At 41.5% G+C, this 27,187-nt stretch overlaps 1 long non-coding RNA gene across 4 annotated transcripts in view; it reads left to right on the top strand.

The window, feature by feature from the left end:
- The window catches only part of LOC116244706 (uncharacterized), a 128,224-nt gene that overhangs the window by 64,762 nt on the left and 36,275 nt on the right, over positions 1-27,187 (top strand). For all 4 annotated transcript variants that reach the window (XR_016470385.1, XR_016470384.1, XR_016470386.1 and 1 more), the window contains exon 4: positions 18,314-18,431. This is a non-coding gene — a long non-coding RNA (uncharacterized LOC116244706). The remainder of the gene's footprint in view (positions 1-18,313; positions 18,432-27,187) is intronic.

The raw sequence follows: 27,187 nt of genomic DNA, 5'->3' as shown, positions 1-27,187 counted from the left end.
CAAATCCCTGTGAGCACTGAGCATGAGTAAGCCTTATCTGCATGAGAAAAAAGCTCTGGGCAAGACCTCCTAAGTGTTTTGACTGGGAGATGTTGCCAAGTTTTCGAAGTGTGGGGTAGTAGTAGGACACCATATACACACAGATAAATTGTTCCCCAAAATAGCTGTTGTGGGTGTTTTATTTGAAGTGGGAACACTAGTAAATACGACCTGAGAAAACAGCTATTTTTACATGGGCTACTCTAACAGAAATCAAGTGCTTGTTACATAGCACATAGACACCTACTCAGCCACCAGCTTCTCTGATGTGTATTTTCCATTCATGTGCAGATCTGAGGATTTTTATGCTTTTTACAATTGCATCATTCTCAATTTCTTAGTAACTTTGGAGTCACGTAACTTTAGTCAGGCTGAGAAACCCACATTCATTCTCTTCTGTTCCGAGTGCTGCTGCAGTGCTGGCTGCCTGCTTCTGTTTGCCTTGTCCAGCTGGCAGTGACGAGCCTGGCACCTGGCATGCTGAAACAGTCCCATGTTCCCTGCCTGACAGTGCATCAGAATTAAACCAGCAAGGCAGAAAAAGGAGACAAGGAGATACATCTGTATGACCAGTTCTTGTGAAGCAGGCAGTAGAATAGCTACGTTGCAAAATACTCAGGAAGGCTGATGAGCCATGCCCAGGCAGGAGTGTCACGTTAACATGACTGTTGGTGTTAGGATCTAAAATAGCTGTGAAGGGGCTGGGCAGAGATTGAGTCATGTTTCTCTGCTTGGCTCCACCTTGTCATGTGCAGACACACCTGGTATTGCAAGGAAGTGCTGCGCCATGCCATGCAATATGCAGCTCTGCCTGCAAAAGCAACCGAGTCTCTTGCTCTGGATGCCAAACCATGCTTGATCTCTTGTCTTCTTTAGTGCCTCACATTGAAACTTATCATTAGCTTGTGGTCAATGCTCCATCAAACTTCTTGCCTTATTTAAATGTTGTTAATACTCTGCAGTTCTTAAAATAGCTTGTGTGTGTTCCTCTAGTCCACTTTACCATGCTGTTTGAGGTGGCTCAGTTTTTCATATTATTGCATAGCTTTGAAGATTAATGAAAAAAAAAAAGGACACAGCAAAACGTGTCTTCAAGCACAAGTTACATTATTTCCTTGCTTTGGCAAATCCCCTGTGTCCACACAGGATTCCCATGACCAGTGATAAGACTAAGTCATCATGCTGATTTGAGAGCAGAGAGCAAAATGGGCACTGTGGCAAATATCTCAGTGAAAGACATAAAAGTTCAAGTATTATCAGCACAGGCTTATCTGCAGTACGGCATATAAGCATCCAATTACTAGGTTATTTCTGACTGTGTCACGTATTGCATCATTTTAATTGCTAACACTTGGGTGTTTGTGCTCACTTTCCAAGAGGAAAATAGCAGAGCCAGTTCTGGGCTTTGGAAGAACAGGCCACTGCCTACTTCATCAGCTTGTGGCTGCCTGCTGGGCATGCCTGGGGCTGAGGAGATGAAAACTGGCTGTTTTGGCTTGTGCTGTGCTTCTCCCTCCTGCCTGCACAAGGAAGGGGTGGAAGGAGTGGCAAGGTGGGGAGCAGTTTTACTGCATCAAGAGCAGCTCTTTTCTGAAGCAGTTTCCATCTCCTTATTCATCAGCAATAAAAGAGAACACCCTTTCCTTTACGGATGTTCTACAGCCCTTCCTTTTCCTCTTTTTCTATCCTGTAAGGTCAGATGCCTTATTGCTTTCTCTCATTCCCGTAGGCCCAAGGAGGTGGGTAGAGAGGAGGGGACTTGCAGGTGGTCTGCGGGAGAGAGAAAGCTTTGGAAAATGTAAGGAGACAGACTGTCCTTCCTGTAACCCCACTCTTGTCAGCAGGACTTGGAGTTTTTTTGCTGCTTCCTCCATACCTTATTGCATCCTGATGGCATCCCTCTCTTTCAGGGCTTTTCCAAAGTGCTATTTCTCCTGTTCACAACCCTTCAGTTGGCCTACCATCTCAATGCCCCTTTCAGGTTACTTGAGGCGGTACTTTGTAACCTGCAACACTCAGCCACGGCTCTCCCAGAGCCCTGCTGGCCAGAAGCCAGTCAATCCCACTTTGCCTCTTGAGGACCTCCATGCTGTGGCTAGTCCAAAATTAGGGAAGTCTTGTCCATCTGAGAAATCTTATCTAGACAGCCTGGTTTCTGAGTGAAAATATGTTTTTCACAGTTCTGCTAGTTCTTTAGAAGGTGTTTTCTACCTGGCAGTTGAATTTGACTTGAAGTTGCAAGTGAATGAATGACCTTTGTCCAGGTGATGGAAAATCTGCTCACTGGGTAATCTTCATAAAACCAGGGCTGAGGTTACATCTGAAACAACTAGAGACACACTAGAATGAAAAAAATACACTATTTGTAATGGGAAATGCTACTTAGAAGTTATTTGCAACTCTGGTAGAACAAATATTTAGTTTAGCAGGGATCTTAAGGGATCTCTGGCCTTCCTTAGTAGTCTTGTATTTATCTGTTGAGAAGTGAGTAATTGTAAGAAAAGACTGCATGACTTCTGCCCTTTTGCACAACTACTCAAGATATGGCAACTGAATTTACGTATCTGTTTTAATTTAACAGGAAGAACAAATAATTGTTCCTTGTAATTCCCACTATTAAAATCAACATAGAATTCACTGTAGGTCTGTTAACTTCTGAGTGAAGGGATTCCTTTTGCTATTTATCCTGTCATTCTTTTTAGTTGAATGCTCTGCCTAAGGTTTTTAAGTTGTCTTTTCTTTTAGCTTGATATTTTCCTTTTATCAAGAAGTATACAGATGCAGAGTTCATATTTGCTGTAATACTGACAGAACTGGGTTTTTCCAGGAATATCTGATTAGAATTAATTTTATTTCTGAGAGGAAATAATAATACCTCTGTGTTTTTTCTTTTCCTAACCATTTCCCCTGGAATTACTAAGCTGGGGGTGCTGGGCTGACCTTGATCAGCTGCCAGATGCTCTCACTGTCCTTCTCAACAAGACCAGGAGAAAATGAGATAGAAAAGCTCACGGGTGAGGATAAAGGCAGGAAGATCACTTACCAATTGCCTTCAGGGTCAGAACAGCCTCAGTCTGCAAAAAAATAATTTATTGTCAATTAAAGTAGAGTTGGATGGTGAGAAACAAAGACTAAATAATCTTCCTCTACCCTTTTCCTCAGGCTCAATTTTGCTGCTTTCCTCCTGTCCCCTCCACCTGCTCATGCTCCAAATGACTCAGGGATGGGGAATCACAGAATGGTAGGTTGGAGAGGACCTTAAAGGTCAGCTGATTCCAACCCCCTCCTGTGTGTAGGGTTGTCAGCCACAAGATCAGGCTGCCCAAGGCCCCATCCAACCCAATGCTTCCAGGGATGGAGCACTGAGAGCTTCTCTGGGCAACCTGTTCCTATCGTATTTGGTCTCTATCTCACTTTGATCTGAGATGAGAACACAAAGTACACCTCTGTGTAACTAGCTAAATACAGGGGAGCTATGGGCAAGAAGTAATGACTGAAGGGTAACAGGTCACCTGCACAGAACCCCAGCCTCCTGGGAATGTTCTTTTTGCAGAGAAGGTTTCACCACATAGGCTTTTTGCAGCTCTTCTTCGTCTTGGGAAGTGTGAACATGCTGATGTGTTGTGTGCAATCCAGCTTTTTACTCTTACTTAAAGGCTCTTAAAAACGCTCTGCAGAAAATAAGGTGGCTCAGTGTTAGTGACCTTCGTGCTGAAGACAGGATTTCCCAGTTTTGAGGTAATTGCCCTGTTCTGGAAGCTCCTGAGAGGCTTGTTGTGTGCTGCGGTGGCATTTCTGTACATGCACTGTTGTTAATTCACGTGGGATTTGAGGCAATGCCTGGAACGGCCTGAACTTATTTCTTTCGGTCTATAGCTTCTTTCCAATAAATACTCACAACTTATTCTAGGTTGAGCAGCCTTAGGTTCTACTTCTGGGTCCTCTTGTAGGTTTCAGCCTTTCTGTTGACTGCATTAGGAAATCGTTTACCTTCTGCTGCAGCTTGTGAACCCCCTTCCTGCTTACTGACCTCCCTGGTGACAAGCTGGGGCCCTGCAGGAATCACAGCAAAAAGGGTTTGGGGCTTCTCTGCACTTCTGTGTGAGGGTATCGGTGCTGTAAAGTTTCCAGTCTGGAGCTGAGAGGGTGGGAGAGAGCAGCAGGCAGCACATCTGTCAAAAGTGTGGTTAGTCTAGCAATTAGATGTCACCACTGAAGCGGGTGTAACAGCCCTCTCGGCAGCAGGAACTTTGCTGAACTTGGGAGTCAGGACTCTGACTGCTGGCAAGGTCAGCAGGAGATGTGCCACTGGGCGTGAAGCTTGGGCTGGGTGAACCAGTGGTCACTGGAGATGAGCTGTGACGATGTGTTCTCATTGCCCAGCATTACTGGGACAGGATGGCTAAAAAGCAGTCTAGTTATCAACTGTGTATTGCCACAAGGTGGTTATAAGTGTCCTGAATATAGTGGCAACAAAAATGTTGGTGCAGTGCTTTCTATTCTAGTTACCCTGCTGAAACTTTCACTATGTAGTGCAGCTACGGTGCACTTTCCCTCCAGTTTCAGAAGCATAGAATCATTTGAGTTGGAAGGAACTCTGAAAGGTCATCAGTCCAACAGACCTCCAAAGGTCATCAGCCCTGCAACGAACAGGGACACATACAGCTCCATCAGGAGCTCAGACCCCTCCAGCCTGACCTTGTATGTCTCCCGGGGTGGGGTATCCACCACCTTTCTGGGCAACCTGTACTAGTGCTTCATACAGTTGCTGTGCCTGATCTTTTGATTTTGCTTTGTTGGGTTTGTTGAAAACCTTTTTTCAGCAGGTGCAGCAAAAAAATGCAGTCATTCATGTACACAGCATAGTTCAGTAGGAAGGGGCATAGCTCAGCGAGTCTGCCTCATAACACCAAAATGCACCAAGCACAGAAAGCAACATGCAGAGAACATTTGAATATCAAGGTAACTGTAAGATTGCTTACTCAAATGGATATTTGCTGTTTCTCTTTCCAACCTATCTTATTGGAACTATGTTTAGATTGCTCAGTCTTACTTTTATTGGATTGTTTTCTCGCCATGTCTTACCTCACTCTTTCCCACCTCTGAATATATCACACATTCTGTTTTCTATAAACTAAAGCATTGCTCTCACCTGAAGTCACATGCCCTCACTTGATATTTTTGAACCTAGATGATAAGCCTATCTCCTTTAGTTCTTTTATATCCTGCAGAGGCAAAATGCTGGGATGTTATGAAGTGTCATTGCCATTCTCCAGCTTGTAGGAGCTGTGAGTTGAGTTTAAAGGTGGTCCTTTCAGTGGTGTGGGTGCATGGTCTGCTCTCAGTTCTGATGTGGATGTCAGTGAGAAAAAGTCATTCATGGTCATACTCTTAAAAGAGCTCTCTGCTTTCTCTTCAGCCACTTAAATGTGGTAGCTGGCTGTATCCAGTAACCACAATAGGAGCTTTGAATCCTTTTGAAAATTTTCCTTTTAATGCTTCCCTTTTTCATGGAGGTATTATGAGGCATTTGGAAGTGACAGCTCCAATAATTACGAACTAACATAAATGGTGGCATCTTCAAAGTCCGGAAATAAACGTATACAGTTCAGCAAGGTTTGCTCTCATTGCCATTTGCTGTGAGAGTATTAAAACTGCAGTGACTTAAGAGACTCTTACGAAGGCAGAGCAAAATGTGGCATTTTTCAAAACAGGAAGTAGAGCAGAACAATTACTGTTTAATGATACTGGAATTGGAAGCTGTATGATGAAGCAGGAGTGTCAAGTTTGCTGTGCAGATTGCTACCGGGACAGGATGCTTTTTGGCAGAGTTTACCCAATTTCTGTTTTTCTGCTTGTTCATCTATCCTGGCGATATGAAAGGATTCCAGTTAAAGCTAATCCGATTCTTGGAATCCCCCACCTCTCCCTCCCTTTGCCAATCTAAGCCTTGTTCACGGCACTGCATCAGTTTTTCCGCTTCAAGGCCAGCAAGATGGTTCTCTCGGCATATCAGAATGCCGCACTCCCTCGTGCTGCCGTGGGACAGTCCTCATTAGGTGGAATAACCCGGAGGTTGTTGCTGTATTGCAGCTTATCTTCTGACAACGCTGCCTTTACTTAAGCGGCATTGGTTAAGGCAGTTTTTTCATGCTTTGAAGGTCATTATATCAAATATCAGTCAAACCAGTATCAAAATTTCTTAGCCCAATTAATATCTGGAAAGACAGCACAAGGGCCCCAACTTCCACACGATCAGAACATTGTTATGTATTTTCCAATAACATCATCCTAATTGACATCAAGAATAGCTTCATCTGAACCACGTATAATCTAATTTTTCTTCCTTTTTTTCTCTCTCTCTAACCTAAAAACCTGATTTACAGTTTTGCCTTCAGTAAAGTATGATTTTCTAAGAACTTTATTAAAAGATCGCTCATTTTTCTGTGGCATTTTTAAAAAACAAATCTATTTTTAATCCTTCTACATATACTAACTTCTGTGCTCTGCACCTCTCTATGCTATTGTTCATTTGCGTGGGGCATTTACATGGAAGGAAATTTTCTGTTCTTTAAAAGCACCATCTATACCGTCTTCCAGACTCCTACATGAAGTTGCAATCTTTTGCATATGACAAGGCTGTTTGGCGAACAGATGATAATGACATCTTCAGCAAAGGCCTGGCTTCAGCTGGGGAATCAGTGCCATGAGCAGACGAGGTCTCGGAAGGCAACTGTTCAGCTTGAGTGGGAATTTTTGTAATAAAGATTGACAGATGAGAAAATAAAGAGATTTAGGGTATGTGGTGTTCGAGCCAAAAAATTCTATGTGCAGACAAAGTATACCATGATTATTCATTCCTTCTTGAAACTTTCTGTAGGTTAAAAAACGCTCTTAATTTAAAGTGTAATGGATTTGGAATATTTGAAGTATGCTAAATTGCTCAGGCAGGCACTTAACAGCGATGCTCCTATTCAATTCTGCACTGGCACTACCCTACCCAATTAGCAATGCAGGCGCATTGACCACAGGGTTTTTTCCCTATAGGATGGCTGGCGCTTTTGGCCCTTTTTGCCTTTTGTTACAGCTTTTCTATACCAGATCTTTCTCCATTTGCACTTTAATCTGACTTCTTGTTGCAGCTCTGTGGTTTTTCTGAACGGTATTTTGTAGTCCAGATTTTTACAAAGCGATTCTAGAGGTTCAGCATGCTCTTTCAAAATCATAGCCTGCTTAGATCTGGCAGAAGCCTTGGAATAAAAAAAAAAAGAAGATGCCTTTTTGTCAGGTTTATTTTCAAGAGAGCAAAGACTTGCAGTGAATATTACTGTGGAATTGAAATGTAAATGTCCATTTTCTTTCTTTAATCCCTTGCAAGAAATTGAACTGTGCTTTACATTAGCTTTTGCCTGGGCATAGATTATTTGGGAATTACCAGTTCTCTAGAGATAATTGCCTTTAGCTTAAATCAGAACACCTCGTTGCTGGATCTCCCTTAATTCTGACAGTGAAATACACCCATGTCCCCAAACAAGCAGATTTTTCTTCATTGTCACCAAGCTTAGTTATGTCTCTTGCTTACTGAAGGGAGAAGCCAGACTTGCTAAAAGAGTTGTGATGTTTAGCAACATTAGTTACAGTCACTACATCACCCTGTTGCTTTACTTTCTGCCTTTACTAGCTGACAAGTGACAGAACAGTACAATATGTAACTTGGCTCTGTTTGTTTTGATCAGGGCAGGATCTAAGTGAAAAAATAACTCAATGCAAGCAGATAACTGAGTAAGGAAAGGAGGGATGGTGCATTTATGTAACTGTGTAGTGCTGGACCCTGCAATGGACAGTGCTGGAGGTGATCTGGTGCTGGTACAAGGCGTTGCCCTATTCTTTTTTCCTTTACAGACTCAACCCAAAATATTTCTCATACAGTGGTATCTTCTTGTTTCTCTGAGCGTGTTTGCTGCTGTGAAGGTTTGCATTAGGTTTGGACTCAGGATCACAGAGTAAAAAGATTTAAATAGTATTTTTGATTCAAAACTTCTGGGATTTTTTTTTAGCTAGGGATTAGATACTGAAGGTGTCAAGAATCCAGCTTATTTCTTGCAGGCTGCTGTCGATGGAGGCCTTAAACCCATTTTCTGTTTTCTGTAGTGTCAGGCTGTCTTAATGCAATTATGGGGTTAGATTTAGGATTAAGGTTTGGGACTGCGGTGCTGAAAGTGTCTCAGAAATATGAAATCCCTTACATATTGCTCCAAGGATTTTTATTTATTTATGTATGTATTTATTTATTTATTTATTGGCCTTGAATTAGTGTTTGTTTTGGTTTTAGATTTTGGAAAATTGACCCAGGATTCCAGTTTATTGCTGGATTCTGGGGAGCACACAGAGATAGAAGGCAGCTGCTGAGGGTTGGTGCTAATGTCAGCATTCCCTGAGTTTGGGGAACAGTTTTTCGGGTGTATCTGAGGATATAGCTGATGGCTTAAGAGGTGGCTTTTTTTTTCCTCCTTTTTTTTTTTTTTTTTTTAAGCTATGCTAGCTGACTAGGTAAAAATATTGGCTTCTCCACATCCAATCTAAGGATTCTACCACGCTTATTCCTATCTCATCAGATGATCTTTAGCCTGAGGAAAGAGCGAGGAACCAAATGACAGCTGTGGCTTTTCAAAGTCATAAAAGAGGAAAATATGTGTGCATGTACTTATTTATTTATTTTTCTCTCCCTGTTCTGTATTTTATGCTGAGGCTATGAAGCCTATTGAACTTTTTTTTTTGAGCCCTTAAGGTATATCCAATGTCACTCAGACATCAAAGCTCCAGAGCAGAAATGGAAAGAGAACAACCAAATCACATTTAAAGGTTAATAAAATAATGCTTGTGTTTTCTGTTGTCACAGAATACTAAGAGGAAAACATTGCCTTCATGTTTACAAAGGCAAACAGAAAATAGAGAAATATGACGTCAGCTGTGATTAGCTCAGCTTTTGTTCTCAAAACCATACATCCTCACGTTGTATCAGGGACAGGATGGGCTCTTGAAGCTGCACTTTTTTGTTTTGCCAGATATTAAATTATCTCAGTGACCACTGAGATAACTCTACTGTAGTTTATGAGAGTTTATTACTCCTAATTTAAAACCAAAGGTTTAACCTAATATGAGAATTTCCTGTCTGTCTTCTTTGTGGATCTGGCTGGCGTTTGTATGAGTAAATCTGTGCGAGTATCATCCTCACACTTCACATATTGGCTATGCACAAAGAGTGAAATCTGGAGGTTACAGCCCTACAACAGAACTGCAGGAGTAAAACCAGTCACTTTGACTCATATGGCTGAATTTAACTTTATGTCACTGTGTCCTCAAAGCACAGATGCAGTTCTGTGGGTGTAACTGAGGAGAGAACAGAGTTTGCAACTTGGAAGCTATGCAGTGTGTGAAAGCAAGCTAAAACCTCTGAAAGACTTATCAGTCCTTTTAAAGTTTTATCCTCTTCTGATACACATTGAGCCTGGTACAGCAGCTAAATATTTCTTTCCTATGGCTTGTCACTCTGCAGGCCAGAAACTACGCATCGCTCAGTGCTCCTCCGGGACCGCCAGTGCTGTCACTCATGTTATTCATGAAACAGAGGTCACTGAAGTCTGTGAGAGCAGAAAGTACTCTTAGTGATCACAGCTCATGCAGTCCACTGAATTAGTTGAAATTCTTCATGTGGTGAGATCCAAGCACCAAAAAAAAAGGGAAAAAGAAAGTATGGTACTTCGGAGGCCCAAGTGAATCCAGTAAGTAAGAAGCATACAGGGCAAAATTTGCAGTGCATTCAATAATGATTCTTTTTCCCAGGAGTATTATGAAGTGATCAGTTATGTGCATCTGCTTGTTCTATTTCTGTTTTTTAGCCTGAGATTCCTAACACAGGAGGCAATAACCCTGCATCGTGTTAGATCATATCATGTCACTTTGAATGACGTGACATGCTACAGTTGAAGTAATGTAACGTGAGCCAATGTATCATGTGCTTAATGTTAATCTCAAGTTATTATCTGTGAACATAGCAAAGGTTTTGAACAGTGTATTGTATGGATCTGCCCCCTGTTCCTCAGGCAGTCTGAGAAGCATGTGTCCAAGCTAACAACCAAAACCAACAGAGAGCCAGAAGTGGGGCAAATGCTAGACAAGTGTTTCTGTTACAGTTAGTAAAAGATGATAATCAGCTTAATATGGGTCTGCAGCTGAACAGACTGTCCCTACTGACACCTCAGTAACTGGGATAGAAACGTGAGCATGCAGTGAGAGCACTGGGTGTCAATTCATTGCAGTCTTTGGAGTTTTTGGTATAGAAAGCTGATTATATGCATGTCTGTGAAGATCTGTCATTGAAGATATTTCTGAAAATATTTATTGGTATTTGTCTAGGTAAAGCAATTAACGTAAATGTTGGGCCTCATGAAGTTAATCATTTTATGTAAGATCTCCTGTGTTCACTTTCCTGCTTGATCTTTCGATCCACTTTAAAACAGTGCCCAGTGCTGTGTTGGTTGATCTCTCCTTATCTTTCCCAGAGAGAGTAAGAGAAAATTCCATTTGTGGTCTCAGAAGTTATTATACAAAATACATGTCAAAGTAAAGCATGTCTGCATAGTTTTGAAATTGCTTGAATTTAAATATTTTTAAAAGTAATATTTGGTGCTTGAATTGTCTGTCATTATTTCTTTAGCAAGTTTGCAGTGCTCAGTGTTTTTATTTCCTCCATCATGAGCTCCTATAACAGGATCATGTTCTTAAATGGGATCATGGGCTGGATCACGTCTTTATTCCACCTTCATTCTTACTCAGCTAGCTCTAATGGACGGGAAATACTATTTTTGACTTCTTGTTAAGCCAATATTTTCACCTCTTGGTGATCAGAAATTAGCTTTCTGAAGATTTAATTGTGAATCTGCTTTGATAAAAGTACCAGGCAACTCAAGCTGGAAACATTTTGAAAGCGAGCAAACAGTGTACCTAGTGGCCTAATTTGATGGATGTTGGCATAAAAATGTGCTGCAGATGATAACAAACTTTGATTTAATTTCAAATATGGGAATAAAGGACTCAAAAAAAAAAAAAAAAAAAAAAAAAGGCACCTGAGCAGATAAAGTTTTTGAGTTCTGTAAGTCTTGAATATGAAACGTCAGGCTTTGGGGATCTTAGGGCACCTATTACGAGAAATGGATTGAAGCTTCATCTAGTAAAGACTTTTCTTGCTCTGAACTGCCCTGTTCATTCTAGGTCTGTGCTGCATTCCTGGCTGCACTGAGACCCATCGTGTTCATGTTGGAGATAACCAAAAATTCCCATTACCTCAAGGAGCACAGATTGAGATCATAGCTAATGAAGTAGCAGTGTTTGTGAGTGAAACTTTCCTCTATATAATCTGCAAATTCTCAAGTCATTCTTAATTAACATTGTTTAATGAAAGCTACTCTGTCTTACGTCCACTTAGCTTTCACTATTTCTTTTAGTCATTAAAACTACAGGCTACTGATAGAAATATTTGTGGAAGTTCATAGTAGAAAAAGTAGTACAGCCATCTTATTAGATGAAGTACAAGTTGGTAATTTGTCCTTGTCACTGCCAGTATACTAAACAAGTAATTAAAAAGAAAGCAAATTAAATGTGTTGTCTCTCACTCTGGACTGGACTCTGGAAAGTTGCAAACTTTCCCCTCGCTGGGTTTAACCAACAGGCAGGCAGCCAGAGGTGGCTAATGGTGCCATCTGAGTGCTTCACTAAGGTAGTCTGGGACCTGGATTAAAAACCAAACCAACCAGAAGTGATTAAGCAGTGTAGCAACACATATGCAAAGAAAGTAGACACTCGTTTAGTCATACACATTTCCTGCATTCTATTTAGAACAAAGTCAGGAGATGGGCAAATTCATTTATTTTGGCAGAATTAAGAGGACTTTGAGATCATCAATTGCCAGGCACAAGGGGTCATCAAAGCACTGAACTCAGAATCTTAATGCAAAGCCTTTAATGTATTTAATGTAACTTGAAATTGAGAAAGAATGGAGAAACCAAGTAATTCTGAACAATAATTTCCAGACAGGATCACTGTCCCAGATCTGAATGCAGTGAAGAATGAATAGACATTTTCTTTCAGTGTCAACTGAGGCAACGTGCTGACAGCATTGCAAGGACTTAGCTATTGTGGATGGATCTTTAACTCTTTAGTACATAAATCAGTTAATTAAATATATATTGAGAAAAGATCTCTAGCATTTCCTAGGCAGCACTGCACAGCAAAAGGGATATCAGTTGAATAAAATACTGGAAGAAAAGCCATGAAATGGCATGTAGCAGATTGTTGATGACACCTGGAGTTGCCAAAGAAGGATAGAGCGGGTGCAAGGAAGAAATTGCATTTCTGTGTACTGTAACCTCTGACCAGCCAGATAAATCATGGCCAGTCAGAAGGTATTCCAGGGCAGCATGTGAGGCAAAGCCACTGGAGCTGCTGTGATGTGTTTTCTATTTGGCGAATGTGTACAAAAGGACAAAAAGGAGCATCCTGAGAGAAATAGGATGCTGGAGTTAAGGAAGGTCATATAAAAGTTCAGGGGAAATGTAGTTTATGCCTCTTCTCTCAGCAGTTTGTTCTCTTCATGAGTAGTCTGTAAGAGCAGGATTAGAAAGTATGGAGAAAGTTCAATAGCTGTCCCTTTACAAGGGGAGCGTTAAAGGTTTGAGGAAATCAATGTCTCTACAATTGCAAATCCTTTGTGAAACCAAAAATCTTGATTTAGAAATTCTTATATATGTATGATAGTTGAGCAAATAATTCAGTAGAGCCTTTGTCCCAGAACATAGTCTAACAACAGTTATGTCTTGCTGAAGTCAGCAAGACTTTGCAGACATCTGTTGTGGGACTGGGTCTAGAACAGCAGTAAACCCAAATGTCTCTGAAAGAATGTTCCAGAAATAACTGACTGCATTTGGAAGAGCCTATGGTTAGTGCGTTTCATTGCACTCTTCTCTTTTCCTGCATGTTCTCTCTGCCTTCTCCAAACAACAAAAATATCAAAAGACCCAGTAAAAACCTTCCCAAATACTTTACTCTTCTTCCTTTTTTAAAAAATTAATTTCTAATGTTTGCAGGTGGGAACTCAGCTGCCCAGGGGCACCTGCCATTGCAGCCTGGTTGTCGCTGGGGCACCTCTTATGCTGAGCTCCAGGCTTGGTCCTGCCAAGGCTTTGCTGCAGTGCTCACACTGCAAAGGCAGCACACGATGCCTGTTTCTAATGACCTCTTCCTCCTGGCCCAGGTTAGCTTTTTAGCTTTGTTAGGAGGTGGTACGGTGTACTGAGGAGCACTGGTGAGGGGCTGAGCTTCAGAAGTGGGTAGTGTCCTGTCTTACAGATAACAGATCCTTTCTGTCAGTTTTGTGTTTGTGTGTGTGTTTTGGCAATGATTATAAATTATTGCCCATGTGAGAGCATCTTTAGTCCTGAAGGATCCCAAAGTCTCCATAAAACAGTTAACGCATATGTCTGCAGAAATTCAGCTAAGCTGTTCTTGAGATGCTCCAAAATCATTCTCCTAAAGCCCACATAAAAACAGTTTTTCAAGTCTGACTCAAACATGAAGGTGGAATTAAAAATTTACAGGCACTGCATTGCCTTTGCAAAGATGGGAAAAAAGCAGAAGGAGTTGCTTGTTGTATGTGCTTAAAAACAAGGAAAACTTGTCGATATTTTTCATTTGAATTTTCATGAAGAGCTAAGAAACTCTGCTGATGCTGGAGGAGGCAGGAAAATGCGGTGACTTTTACTGGCAGAGAAATATTTGAACGGTTATTGACAAAGAGCACAGTGCATGGAATGTGCTTGGGCTAAGCAGAGTGAAGATGTTTGACGTATTGGCAATACAGCACAGGGTCAGGGGGTGACAGATTAATGTTGTGTTTCACAGTCCAAGCGAATACTCACTGCATGCCTTCGTGTGCTCTTTGTTATTGCACACACTGGGAAGGACAAACTGGCTCTGGGTTAGTTAAACCTGTGCACCGACTCTAGCATGAAAATGGCTTATTTGGGTTTAATCAATTAGGCACAAGTGTAAAGTAAATCTAAATAAGCTATTCTTAGACTAAATTGAGAGCGTCATGCAGGAGTTCGCACTATTTTAATTAAAATCAATTGAATTTCTTATCAGAATTCAGAGCAACGGTGCGTGCAGGAAGGAAGGAGTCATTCCCAGCTCAGTGATTCACAGCGTCCGTGACCACTGAGACCTGACCAGGAGTGCACGTCACAACCAGGCCCACAGCTTTGGGTTTGCCTGGAAAATCTTGAAGCAGGAGGAAGAGATTATTAGAAAAAAAACAACAACCTAGGAACCCTATAAAACCCCACCTCTTGGCTTGATGATCTCCTTGGCTGGCTGTTTCTGGCCAGCTCCCTGGAACAAGTAACAGAAACACTCCGATTCCAGCAGCAGAGACCAAGAAGCTAGTGGATTCTTTTCAGCCCCACAGATACTTTTAAAGAATGGGAGGTAAAGGAATGAAATGGAAAACAGATGATAGACAGAGGCTGGCGAGAACAGAAGGAATGCGGAGCAGGCAGCCCATTTGTCTCGAGTAGCTGACACGCATGCCCGTGGAAATGGCCAAGCCTGTTGGCAGCAGTGTCTTAAAATAATGGAATAGTAATGCCTGTCTTCTGGAAGGTGCTGAGCACTTTGGCTTTGCTGCATTGCTGCACTCTGTAGGACTGAGCTCCCACTAATATGCATTTTGCATAGCTGTGCAGCCAAGGACAAGTGTAGTCCAGGGCAGAAGCTTGCATGGGCAAAACCTGCAGAATGCAGAATTGCACATTAGTGCTGGCTGTGAGACAGGCATGTGTGTGAAAAATGCTCTGGGGGTAGACAAAACAGAATGCAATCAGAAAGCTCCAGCTGCTGAGCTCTGATTTCCAAACCCTGCTCTAAGACCTATTGAAGGTCTTGTGGACTCTAAATAATTTCTTCTCTGTGTTGAATTATGTACAGAGACCTGTACACATTTGTAAGGTGCGTATCCAAAGCTGTTGTTTTCAAGGCAAAGAACCCTTCCCCATGTACACAGCACTGGTGAGGCCGCACCTTGAGTTCTGCGTTCAGTTTTGGGCCCCTCGCTACAGGAAAGACATTGAGGCCATGGAGTGTGTCCAGAGAAGGGCAACAAAACTGGTGAGGGGTCTGGAGCACAAGTCTTATATGGAGAGGCTGAAGGAGCTGGAATTGTTTAACCTTGAGAAGAGGAGGCTCGGGGAGACCTCATTGCACTCTACAGCTTCCTGTAGGTAGGTTTTGGTGTGGAGGGGTTTGGCCTCTTCTCCCAGGCAATGAACAGGACCCGAGGAAATGGTCACAAGTTGTACCAGAGGAGGTTTAGGTTAGACGTGAGGAAGAACTTTTTCTCTCAGAGGGTGGTCAGGCACTGGAATGGCTGCCCAGGGAGGTGGTGGAGTCGCCACCTGGCAGTGTTCAAGAGGCGTCTGGATGAGGAGCTGTGAGATATGGTTTAGTCTGTGGTAGCAGTGGTAATGAGAAGACGGTTGGAACAGATAATCTTGCAGGTCGTTTCCAACCTTGTGATTCTGTGATTCTATGATTCTATGCTGTACATGTTTCAAAGATGAGGAGCCAACAGCAGCAGATCTATGATAGTAAAGTTTCTTTTTGCTGACCTCAGATCATATGCCTTAACAAGCACTTGCAAATCCCCGATCTAAAGCCTGCAAAAAGCCAGCGTGTGGTGGGAGCTGCCGCAGTACTCAGGTATCAGCACTCACTGGCCCGTTGGTAGCAATGTGATGGCTTTTAACAGAAGTAACGTGGATAGATACTGACTCCTTTTTTGAGGTGCACGCGATTACAAATGAGAGGAAGATACAGGGAAAAGTTAATCCAGGTTCCATTCAAACTGCAAAGCAAAATGAGCGGTATTTGACTACAGATGTGTGACAGCATGATATGGTTGGCTGGCAGAGCTTGGGGGGCTTTGCATGGAAAAGGCATGGCCTTTTCCACCAGTACCACAGTGCTGAGCACCATCTGCTGGGATGGTGCTGTTGATAGGCTTCAGCCCTCTGTTCTCAAGAGTGATTGCAACCCAACTTCCACTGGAGTCACAGGGAGTTCATCAGGAACGTCAGTAATGATCACCCCTACATCACTCAGGTGATGTCCCTGCTCCCAGGTCCCCTTGGAGAGGGCTGAATGATGCTTAGCAGTTGAATTCTGTGCTTGCTCTGCCCCATGTTGTCTGAGCATGAGAATTCTCATACGTTATACCTTGTTCAAACAGAAACAATTCAAAAAATAAAAAGAAATGTTATTTTTATTCGAAGAAAAACAACTGATTTTAGGCAACAAAATTTTGTTTCCTTTCAGGCTTTTGAGAACTTTAGTAATAGACATGCAATTTTTTCTTGAAATAATGAAAGTGAGTTTTTTCCCAGGATCTTTTCTAAAGAGGCCTTGTCCCACTCAGAATTTAGGAAATGTCATCTATTTTCTGAGCCTCGCAGCTGAGGTCAGCCTGTCTGTGATTGCGAGGATCACTCGACTTTGGCACTGTGCTGCTTTTAAGCCTTAGGGCATGCATTTAAATTGTCACATATAGTGTGTCTCATACTGACATCTTCTTCTGTAGAAGTGAAGGATAATACAGCACTTGTGCTGCAGAATAAGACAGTGCTCTCTCCTCAAGCATGAAAATTGTCTGCAAATTTCAGACTTGTTTTCCTTGATTGTGGCTGCTAATCAAGGCAAAAAAACAAAGTTCATTTTACCAGGAGATGAACAATGCTTGGCAGTGTAGTGAATGTTAATGCAGTTAATTATTCCCAGTGCTGTGTCTGTCCTCTGAAGGGTTCAATATCTCTAGACAAGGCTTTAATGATCCAGAGCCACCCTGTGACTTCACCCAGGGAGTATTGCCTCTTCAGGCCTGATGGTTCCCTTAGTCTCCCCTGCTTCGTGGCCTATTACATCTGCAGTGGTAGTGTTGGGTGGGGGTGCTTAAATGCCCTTATGTTTCAGAACTGGTAGTTTTATTGTGTTTTCTGTTGTTCCTGGTTTCTTCATAGTCTCTCTGAATAATAAAGCTTTTGACTGTGTTGAGTTGGGAACCTAAAAAATCTCTGAACATTTACCTACAGGGAAATTGAAAGTAATGTTCCAGCTCCTCATGGTACTTGGGATCTGTGGATTCCCTGCAACACGTGGAAGCAAAGCAAACCTTAACTAACACATACACTTGTGGGAATAAATTATCTTGGGTGTCACCTGCTTGATATGTTTCCACTTTAACTTAGTAATCAAAGAGTCATTAAGATTGGAAAAGACCACTAAGATCATCTAGTTCAACCATTAGCTCATCCCCACCATGCCACTAACCATGTCCCCCAGTGCCACATTTACCCTTTCCTTGAACACCTCCAGGGATGGTGACTCCACCACCCCCTGGGCAGCCTGTGCCAGTGCATCACCACTCTCTCTGAGAAGAAATTGTTCCCAATATCCAACCTGAACCACCCATGTTGCAACTTAAGGCCATTACCTTTTGTCCTACCACTGTTACCTGGGAAAAGAGGCTGATCTCTACCTTTCTACAGCCTCCTATCAGGAATTGTAGAGAGCGATAAGGTCTCAGTGATATCCTTCTCTGAACTGAGTTTTACTGTACTAACTTAGTCTGGAACTCCGTGTTGTTTGTTAGGATGGTATGTGTATACATATAAACATCTCTGCTAGTTGAAATAAAACTTTTTTTTTTTTTTTAATAAATTCTATTTCTGAGACTTTTATAGAATCATAGAATGGCCTGGGTTGAAAAGGACCTCAAAGATCATTTAGTATGTGCAGGGTTGCCAACCAGCAGACCAGGCTGCCCAGAGTCACATCTAACCTGGCCTTAAATGCCTGCAGAGATGGGGCATCCACAACCTCCTTGGGTGACCTGTTCCAGTGTATCACCACCCTCTGCGTGAATTTGTCATATCAGCTGTATAATTATTTCTCTGTACTTGAAAAAGATACATTATTTATTTATTTATTTATTTTAAGTATATCAGTTTGGGGACAGAACCTGTGAACTGATGAGACTTGTATGTTTTACCCTGAATACACTCTCCTTGGTATTACTGACAGAACGTATTTCTTTACCAGAGCTTATACTAGCCCTTTGTGTCACCGTTTTATAGCTGTGATATTTTTTGTTGCTTTTGTTTTGAAACAGCCACTGATTTTGGATGCCTTAGCTTGGAAAGATGTTCCCTTGATGCACGTGTGGTCTCCTGATAGCTGGGTGCAGCACTACTGTGGTCCGGAGCTCTGCGCGAGGCATCAAGATGTCGGTGAGTAGAGCCTCAATGCAGAGGATACATCACTTTGCAGAAGAGCAGGCAGGTGGAGCTTGGGTGTCTGATCCTGCATCTGCCAAATAAACTGTTTAGTATTCTATTCAACTCCAAAACACCAATTAGTAAATGGATGTTTGCTTTTGGTTATCCTGAACTGAACCAGAAACTTGTTTCTGCAATCCTACTGATGTATCTGGGAGTCCTGGTAGAGCAATGACTCAAGAAGTGAACCCTCTGTGTTGAGGCTTCCATGGGAACACTCTGACCTTACAAGAATTGCATTCCATTATATTTTAAAGATTTTTTGGAAATATTCTGGAAAAAATTATCCTTTAAAAAAAAAAGTTTCAGACATTCTAGAGATGTTATTAAAAAATTATCATACAAAACTTTAAAGTAAAAAATACATTCTCCTCAGCAAGAAATCATCGTTAAAAATTAGGGGTGAATTATTTATGGAAGAAATTAGGCAACATACAGCGTGCTTGGTTTCTGTTCAGAGCAGGAGATAAAAAGCTTCCAGATCTTAAAGTTATGATTATTTTATTTCTATTTTTCTTACAGGATTCTTGACATATGTACTGTTAATTAGGCAGTAATGATTTTCTTTCATTTGCACTGCAAATTACACCAATAATTATACTTTTATTCATAGAATATATTTTGTTAACTGACCTTGAGTTTAGCATAGAATACAAAATGAGATAGAATTGTTCCAGAAGAAAGAAAAGTTCCAGCTGACACTTTGAGATTCCTAGGGAAATCTACTTTTGTTAAGTTTTGAATTTTAATTTTAGAGACACCAACAAAGATATACAACAGAAAGGTTTTAAGTAAGTATATTACTTTGACAGAAGTCACCAGGTTCTACAATTAATTCTCACCAGTAGATCAATGCATTTCATAAGCTGCAAGTCATTCTGACAAGATGAAACAAATGCAGTCGTTAGTGAAATCCTCAAAATTCAGAACAACGGGCTGTGAAACTAGGTCAGTTTACATCTTCTTTGAAATATTTTTTCCCTCCATAGTATTTCATACTTGACTAATCTTAATAACGCACTTGACATCGTTGGTGACTGATCATATGCTAATTTAAACCCATATTGTATGCATAAATTCAGACCAACGTGGGGAGATGTTTCAGTATGATGGTGAAAAAAAAATAACAATTGAATTTGTTTCTGTTAAATATACTTTTTTCGTTTCTAACCTGGAAAACGTGAAGAAAGTTGAACTGTTGTTTGGAGATAGGTATTTTAATGACTTAGAACTTTTTTCCTTTCCCAGCAAAATGCTCTACTTGATTTTTCAAGGCAAGTAACTTGGAAGAGTAAGATCTTTATTTAGAGCTTTTTTGCCCATCCGCTACAGGTAATTGCTGGGAATGCTTCTCGCAGGGGTGTCTATAGTAAATTGTTGGCCCCAGTCCTGCTCATATTAGTGTCAGTGGTAAAACTGTTGTTGACTTCAGGAAGAGAATCGGAAGTCCCATTATCTTCACGTGTTGCTATTTAGGTTTTATGGTATTTCTTGGAGAGTATATGCAACTTCAAGTATTTTTTACTCAGTTTTGTAAAACTTACATGAAACTGCCATGCCTGTCTTCATATACTGCCTATCTTTCTCTGCCCTTATCGCATCTTGACTGTAAACTGTGCATAGATTTTCAGAGGTAAAGAAAATACATACGAAGTCTTACTGTGGAGGAAGATTGCTGACAATTGATGGTATGCTGTGAACAGCATAGGAAAATGCGGGCGCTTCCCCTACCCTGGTTAAAGAAGGCAACTAGTTTTGTAGCTCACTCAGATGTCTGCCTCTCTTCTTTTTTCTTTCTGTTTTTTAAGGTGTGAATTTGGTGATTATTTGTTAGTCTGGCTGCTGTGAATAATAATAATGGGATAAAGTACCTGAAATGTATATTTAATAAGAGATAAATAATATATAAGTAATAAATAACATATAAATAAAATATTTGGAGGGTTTTGGACTTCAGTTCCTGTCTTATGTTAGTCTCTGTTTTACAATTAGTAATAACCACTTTGGGGGATAGAAAAAAGTTTATGTTTAGGAAATATTGCCTTTTGAAGAAGAAACTTAACAGCATTTTATTTTTATAGCAAGTCCAAAAAGCTAAACCTGTAGGACTTGAATTAGGTTCTTAACTTGACTTTTTAGAGGTGCTGGGATCTGTCTCCTTGGCCCATATTTGAATCTGCACAACACTTGTCTGCTTGTTTAAAACCCAAACTAAACAAAGCCGCATAGGGAGTAAAGTCAAGCTAAGAACTATGGACTCGACATTGAACTCTTGTCTTTTCTTTTCCTTCTTTCTCTTGATGTGTTTCCACGTGGCATAAAAAGGCACCGAAGAGACAAAATAAGGATAAATCTAGTGCAATGTAGCAATATTTATTGTCCTTTATAACACAACAGGAAGTCTGGCAATTGCTCAGAGGCAGGTTTCCAGATCACGCTATTTTTGGTAGACTTACAGTCCAGAGAGACCAGAAGCAGTCCAGCTCAGTAGGTTTTGGGCTTTCCAGAATAATTTTATCCTATAGAGATTGTATGGTGCAATATTAGCAGTCATGAATATCCTTGACAGTACTTTAGTAAGGACAGGGTACCATATAATCTGAATTGGAAATAGTAGTAAATAACATGCTAACTTGTAATTTTCTTGTGTTTGATAATATGTTTGCACCCTGATCATATCCCCTTTTGTAGATTTGCTTACTTTCACATACAAAGTTTACTCTTCTGGGACTTTGGGTAGGTAGGAACCCTACTGTCCATGTAAAAATCTGATTCTTTAACAAATTACAAGTTCAAAATAACAACCATTCCTGACAGTTTCTCTGCTTAGGATACTAGCTTACAAATGATAATAACAGATTATAACTAAACTTCTGTGGAATCAAGAGAAAAACAGGTTTCTGTTGCTGAAACCTGTTTTTGTGTGTGCACGCGTGTCTTTTGTTGAGAAAGAGAATTTGCTAAGCATGTACTTTTGGCTTTAAAATTTTTATTGCAGTGTTAATACATCTTCTCACTGCTCCACTGTAGTGCATAGTGCATTGGCCCACATCGTCACCAAACGTTTTTGTTGTAGCCAAAGATATGTGTGCACTGAGTGTAGAAGTGTCATCAGCTATGGTTTTGCACAAACCCAGGTGCTGTGCTGTATTTGCAGATGTAGTAACACAAGCGAAGGAGAAAATGAAAGTCTTTGAAATGTGAATGGGTTTCCTTGTATATCATTGTCCTTTCTGCCACTAAACTTCAGCGAGGCACAGATGTGCGGGGCGGGGGGGGGCTGCTCTGTGATGACTTATATGGAGGGTTTCTTTTGGCAGTCTCGGAAAAATGATGATGTGAATAAAGGGAACTTGTTTAGTTCAGATGAAGTCTCTATTAATGAACCCTATTATTCCTATTTTTGGAGAGTGCTAGATTTAAAAAAAAATATATACAATGCTGTATTATTTTTGATTACAGCAGCATTCACTGGTCACTTTTATCTTTGTGTGTGCGAATTTCTAATTATAGATGTTAGACGAGTGATCTTTACTGCAAATAGTAATGTGATTTCCTTTCACTTGATCTGTCTGAAGTAGATTCTGTTTCATTGTTCACTTTCTTCATCACAGTATCTTGCCTATTTTATCTTTCAACGGATATTTCTTCAAATCCTCTCACCGGTTCTTCCCCCCCCCCCCTCCCTTGTACCTTTTTGAAAAGAGCTTTATCTGAGCAGGCAGTTTCATTTGTCTTTTGATCTATTTTTTCATGGATATGTATTCACTTCTGGTATTAAGCCCCATACTGAAATCCACATTCAAAGCTGAAGTGTGGGGACCCAGCTGTGACTTCTGGGTAAGACCCATACCTCAGATTTGCTAGAGCTACTGGGGAGCCTGGAGGACCAGAGATGTTGGTTGCCTCACTGTGAGGCTTGCAAAACTTTTGCAAGAAGGATATTAGTAGTTTCTAAACTTCCGGTTGATTCCTGTAGAGAGCTGAACAGTGGGGGCTTTGGTAGCTAGCTGCCAGCTATTTCTGAAAACCCAGAGCTTCCACCCTTCAGGTGAGCACTGCCTTGCTCCAGCATACGCCTCACGGCATCACATCTCTGCCTGCGCTGCGGCAGGGTTAGTCTGCATGCGAGAGCCAAGGGCGCTGCGTACCTTCTGATGGTCCTGCTGGGCCTCATTATTGAACTTTTTCTACCATGTCCTTACTGAGGTCTTCTTACAGAGCAGAGAATGTGAACAGAGAAGGCAGAGGCCGGCCCATAAACGTGAATCGAAAGCTTTGTAAACCCAGGTGGTACTGACACCAGCACTGGGAGAGAGGAGAGAAACTCTGAAAGCGAAAACAGCAATCACTTGCCTACCTGAAGAAGATCAATAGGAAATGCTAGCAATTCCTCCCTGCAACTCTAAACCAAAATAAAAATAATTTTTGAAAAATGACTGCAGTGAATGGAAAGTCAGGGGGTCATTTTCTTCAGACTATTTTTCTGTAGATCCTCAGCTGCTGCAAAATCAAAGTCAGTCCAGTTCTCCTATACAAATGTGAGTGACTTAAGCCCACCATTTGTATGTTAAACAACTTGTTTAATATAGTATTAGCATTCAGATAGTCACAATGAGGCTTTGAGGTTAACATCCCATTAAGATGAATGGGAGATGTTCATACCTCAGGCTGTAGATTCAACAAGACAGCAGAGCATTGATTTACATAGCGAAGGCTATATCTTGGCAAACCAGAAGGGCTGCAGACATCATTTTTTTCTAAAGGGAAGCTTCAGTTCCAGTGAACACATTACAGTCTGCAAAAGGCCCCAGATCAGCAGAGTGCCGGAGCTGGATAGCCGCTGGCTGTAACTTTAAACTGAAAGACATCAAATGGGCTTTTTGCTGTTAAAGTTGAGATCCCAGCCAGGTGCTGATGTGCTCTCCACTCCTGTCTTGAGACTCCCTTTTCTTCCTCTCACCCACTTTCTCCCAGAACTGATTTTCTGATAGGAAATGTAGACCAAGGGCTTGGTGATCTTTACTGACCTTAACACTAATGCACATTTTTATTGTGTGTTTTGACCAGTCTGTCATCCTGCTTGAGCCTAGTCTTCAGATTCTCCCTGTCTTCCATCTGTTTTATATCCTCTCTTGTGTTGATGTATTATTACATTAATTCCTTTCCTTCCTTAGCTCCACAGATTTCCCCACAGGACCTCTCCCACTTGCCTGTTTTCTTGCTTGCTATCTCTGCTGTCTGGCATACTATTATTTCCTTTCTCATACTCCCTGTCCTCCTAAGAAGCTGTCTTTGGACAGACAAATATATGGATGAGGGTTTTCTTCAGATCTCTCCCCATGCACTCCTGAAACCCCAGGACACTTCTTCAATAGTTGCCTAGAGGGACAGGACAGCCTGGATGCTGCAGTAGGCTCAAACCACAGGTGTTGTGTAGTGTATTTTGCAGCTGAAAGCCTTGGTATTCTATCTAGCACATGCCAGCTTGATTTGGGCACCAATCTGAAGTGCAAATGAATGTGGCTGCATTTTAGTTCCAGTTGGTTACATCGCAAAACCCAGTGCATTACTGTTTGGCCTGGCTTGGGAGTTCAGTGGAGATTGAACGGGGTAGCAGGAGTGCTAATGGTGAGGTGTGTTTGACAGGGATGAGGCTTCCCCAGCAGCAGCTGCCTGTGCTGTGCTGCAGATATGTCTTTTGTTAACTGAAGTCACTCAATTCTTCTGAGTAATTAGAATTATCAGCTTGTAGGAAGAGAGCCTAAACTGAGGTTTCTTCTTTTTATTTTTTTCCTAAAGGACTTACAGCTGCTTATGAACTTGGCTTTGCAGTAATGTGCTCATTTTTTATTAGTCCAGCTTGTACAATTAATTAATCAGTCATGGATGAGACGTAGAACTTGAAGATTTTTTTTTTTTCTGAACAGATATTGCTGCATACCTTGATTTCTTAATTTTTTCTCTTTGTAATAGCTCAGTAGAGCTGGAGCGAGGGTCACTCACTTTATTAATGACTCAGTCATCACTGCTCATCACACAGTTGTGCATCCGAAACTCAACATAGTTGCTGTCTTATAAGCTTCATTTTCTGTACCAGTAGCTTGTGTTCTGTAGTGTTAGTTTCCCAAGCATGATACTAAGCAATTTTAGGAAATGCTGATACAACTGTAGCAATTTTCCTCAATTTGTTCCTGACAAAGAACTCGCTTCAAAATTGAGTTGGCTTCCTCTTTGTTAGAAACACTGGTAAACACAATTAGCCTCATTAACCCTGGTTTCTGTTTCATAACAGAAAATTAGCCTGCAATCACTGGTTTGCTGGAAAGCACTGTTGTAATTAGTCTTCAACATTCTGATATGAAAATCCATCACATTTTTAATTTCTTTGACATGTCAGCATATACAGAAAACATGCCTGATTTCTCACTTATCTTGGGCACTGAGATAAAGTCAAGGACCAAGAGCTCTGCTTGGCTTACAGCGCTGAACAGCTTGGACAAACATCTGTCATCAGTGTCAGAAGTGCACAGGTCCTGGAGGGAGAGAGAGGGTAGTAGGTGATTTCTGGAGGTCCTCTCTGCCTCTGCAATTCCATGCGGTCCTGACCCTTCAAACAGCATAGTACCCAAGCAAGGACAACTGAAATTCTGGCCCCACCGAATGAATGCATTTCCTTACTGTTCCTTCCCAAATGTCTTGTTCCAGCTGCATTTCAGACAGGAGGTCTGGGGTCTGCCTCACTCCAGCTCTTAGCTGATGGTGGCACTGAAGCCCCTTCCTTTCTACCAGCATAGAAGTGGACTGACACAAATGTGAGTCAGGCTAATAATGATTAAACCTGTGTGGATAATCTGATATTGGTTGTTCAGGATAGGTTTATCATCACCCTCAGGACCTGTGTCACTCCAGAGAATATGTGATTACATCCTTGTGAAACAACCAGGTTTTTTTTAAGACTGTTTATTCCATTCAGAGGGGAAAGCTGTAGTTCATGTGTGGTCGTGAGGTAGTATATGGCACATCACACTCTCACGGGTTCACAGAGCGAGTGCTGCTGCAGGGCAGCTCACACTGGCTGGCTCAAACTGCTGTGGACTGGTTTCTGAACTGTGTTTGCCTCTCACCAGCCACTGAGAGCAGAAATAGCAGAGGTCCATGTGCTCCTGTGTCTGTACAAGTATACCCAAGAACTCTTCTAGGAAACTGCGTACATCACTTGGCACCAAATTACATTCTCTTGTGAAATCACTGAGATTATTTAAATCTCAGACCTCTTTGTCTGCGTTAGGAAAGACAGTTATTTTGAATCCAGTGTAAAAATACTAAAGGTAACTCCTGATTTTAGCTCATTCCATTCCATACCTCTTGTCATCTGTGAAAGAGAGATGATTGCCTTCTTCTAGAAGTGTCATGGATGTCTTCAGTGAAGGATAGAGTGTAAATACTTAGAATTATTTTAGTGGAAGACCAGAGGAATTATATGTATAATTACAGCACCTTGATTCTTGCATGTGGAACAGAGGACAGGTTTAGTAATGCTTCTAGGACTGCCTGCACAACAGGGAGTTGAGAACAGAATCATGTCATTTGTGTGGCCTGTCTGTGCGGGAAAAGGATGATCCCACAAGTCTCTCTAGTGACTAGTGAAATCTTTGCCTAAGGGACATTTTTCGCCTGTATTAAATGTTCCTCTCATTTCTCAATTGTTCTCTTTAAATGCACACTGCACCCTGGGGGTATCTCCATTTGAATGATCTCAATTGCCTCTGTGTCCATTTGGGTGCCAGGCCAGAGGGCTGTGAAGTGAAGCTGAGCTATTCTATCTTGCTATCTAAACTGCAAATGAGGAATTCGGTAATTCAAAGGGAAAGTGGTTCAGGTCACTACATCTATTTGCCATTAAGTTTTAAAATAACCAAACAGTAACTAAATAAATAATAATTCGTTAGGTACACAGAGTGTTTTATAGTTGAAATACTAGTGAAATTAATTTTAACTTGTTTATATTCCAGAAAGAAACATAAAAGCACTGACAAAAAGCAAAATCTTCAAACACCATCTTCATTCATGCATGAGGCACCCTGCACGCAAAATGATAGTGTTAGGAATGTCAACCAATCAAGCAGTCTAATTGGCTGAACTATTTCAGTGCCTCATCATATAGAAGCAGGATTTAACATTTTATTCACCACAGCCTAGCTCCTTTGAAGCGTGCCTAAAATTTCCATACTACTGGCCTATTGCAAGGTTTTCTTAGGCCTCTGCCTGAGGATCCGTGTGGCACATTGAGCTGTGATCTGACTCTTTATCCAGCTGAGGGCTCTGGAAGTTGTTCACAGAAGAGATGATGCGTTGGCATTCCAGTGGTGAAGGCAGGTTGGATCCAATTGAATTTCAGGGTATACCTACAATCTCTTCCTTGAATAATTGATTTAGAACCTCATTTGCCCCTGCACCAACACAGCCCCTGCACCAACACAGTGACGTCACCCCATCACACGAGCAGCAGGTGAAATGCTTAGATGCACAGCTTGGGTGAATGTGCCGCAAGGAACAGGCAGCAAAGTCAGTGGGCAGTGTTTCAGTCCTACAGGCAGAGGAGCATCAGGTTGAGCTCCACTTCTGCCTGAGGGACTGGTTCTTCCCCGCATGCTCATGGTTGAGGGGGACTTCCCATTGCACAGTGCTAACAGTTGGCAGGGGTG

This window comes from Phasianus colchicus, chromosome 12 (genome assembly GCF_987193195.1).
Source record: "Phasianus colchicus chromosome 12, bPhaCol1.hap1.1, whole genome shotgun sequence".
Lineage (NCBI taxonomy): Eukaryota > Metazoa > Chordata > Aves > Galliformes > Phasianidae > Phasianus > Phasianus colchicus.
This window is presented reverse-complemented; position numbering and strand designations above follow the sequence as displayed.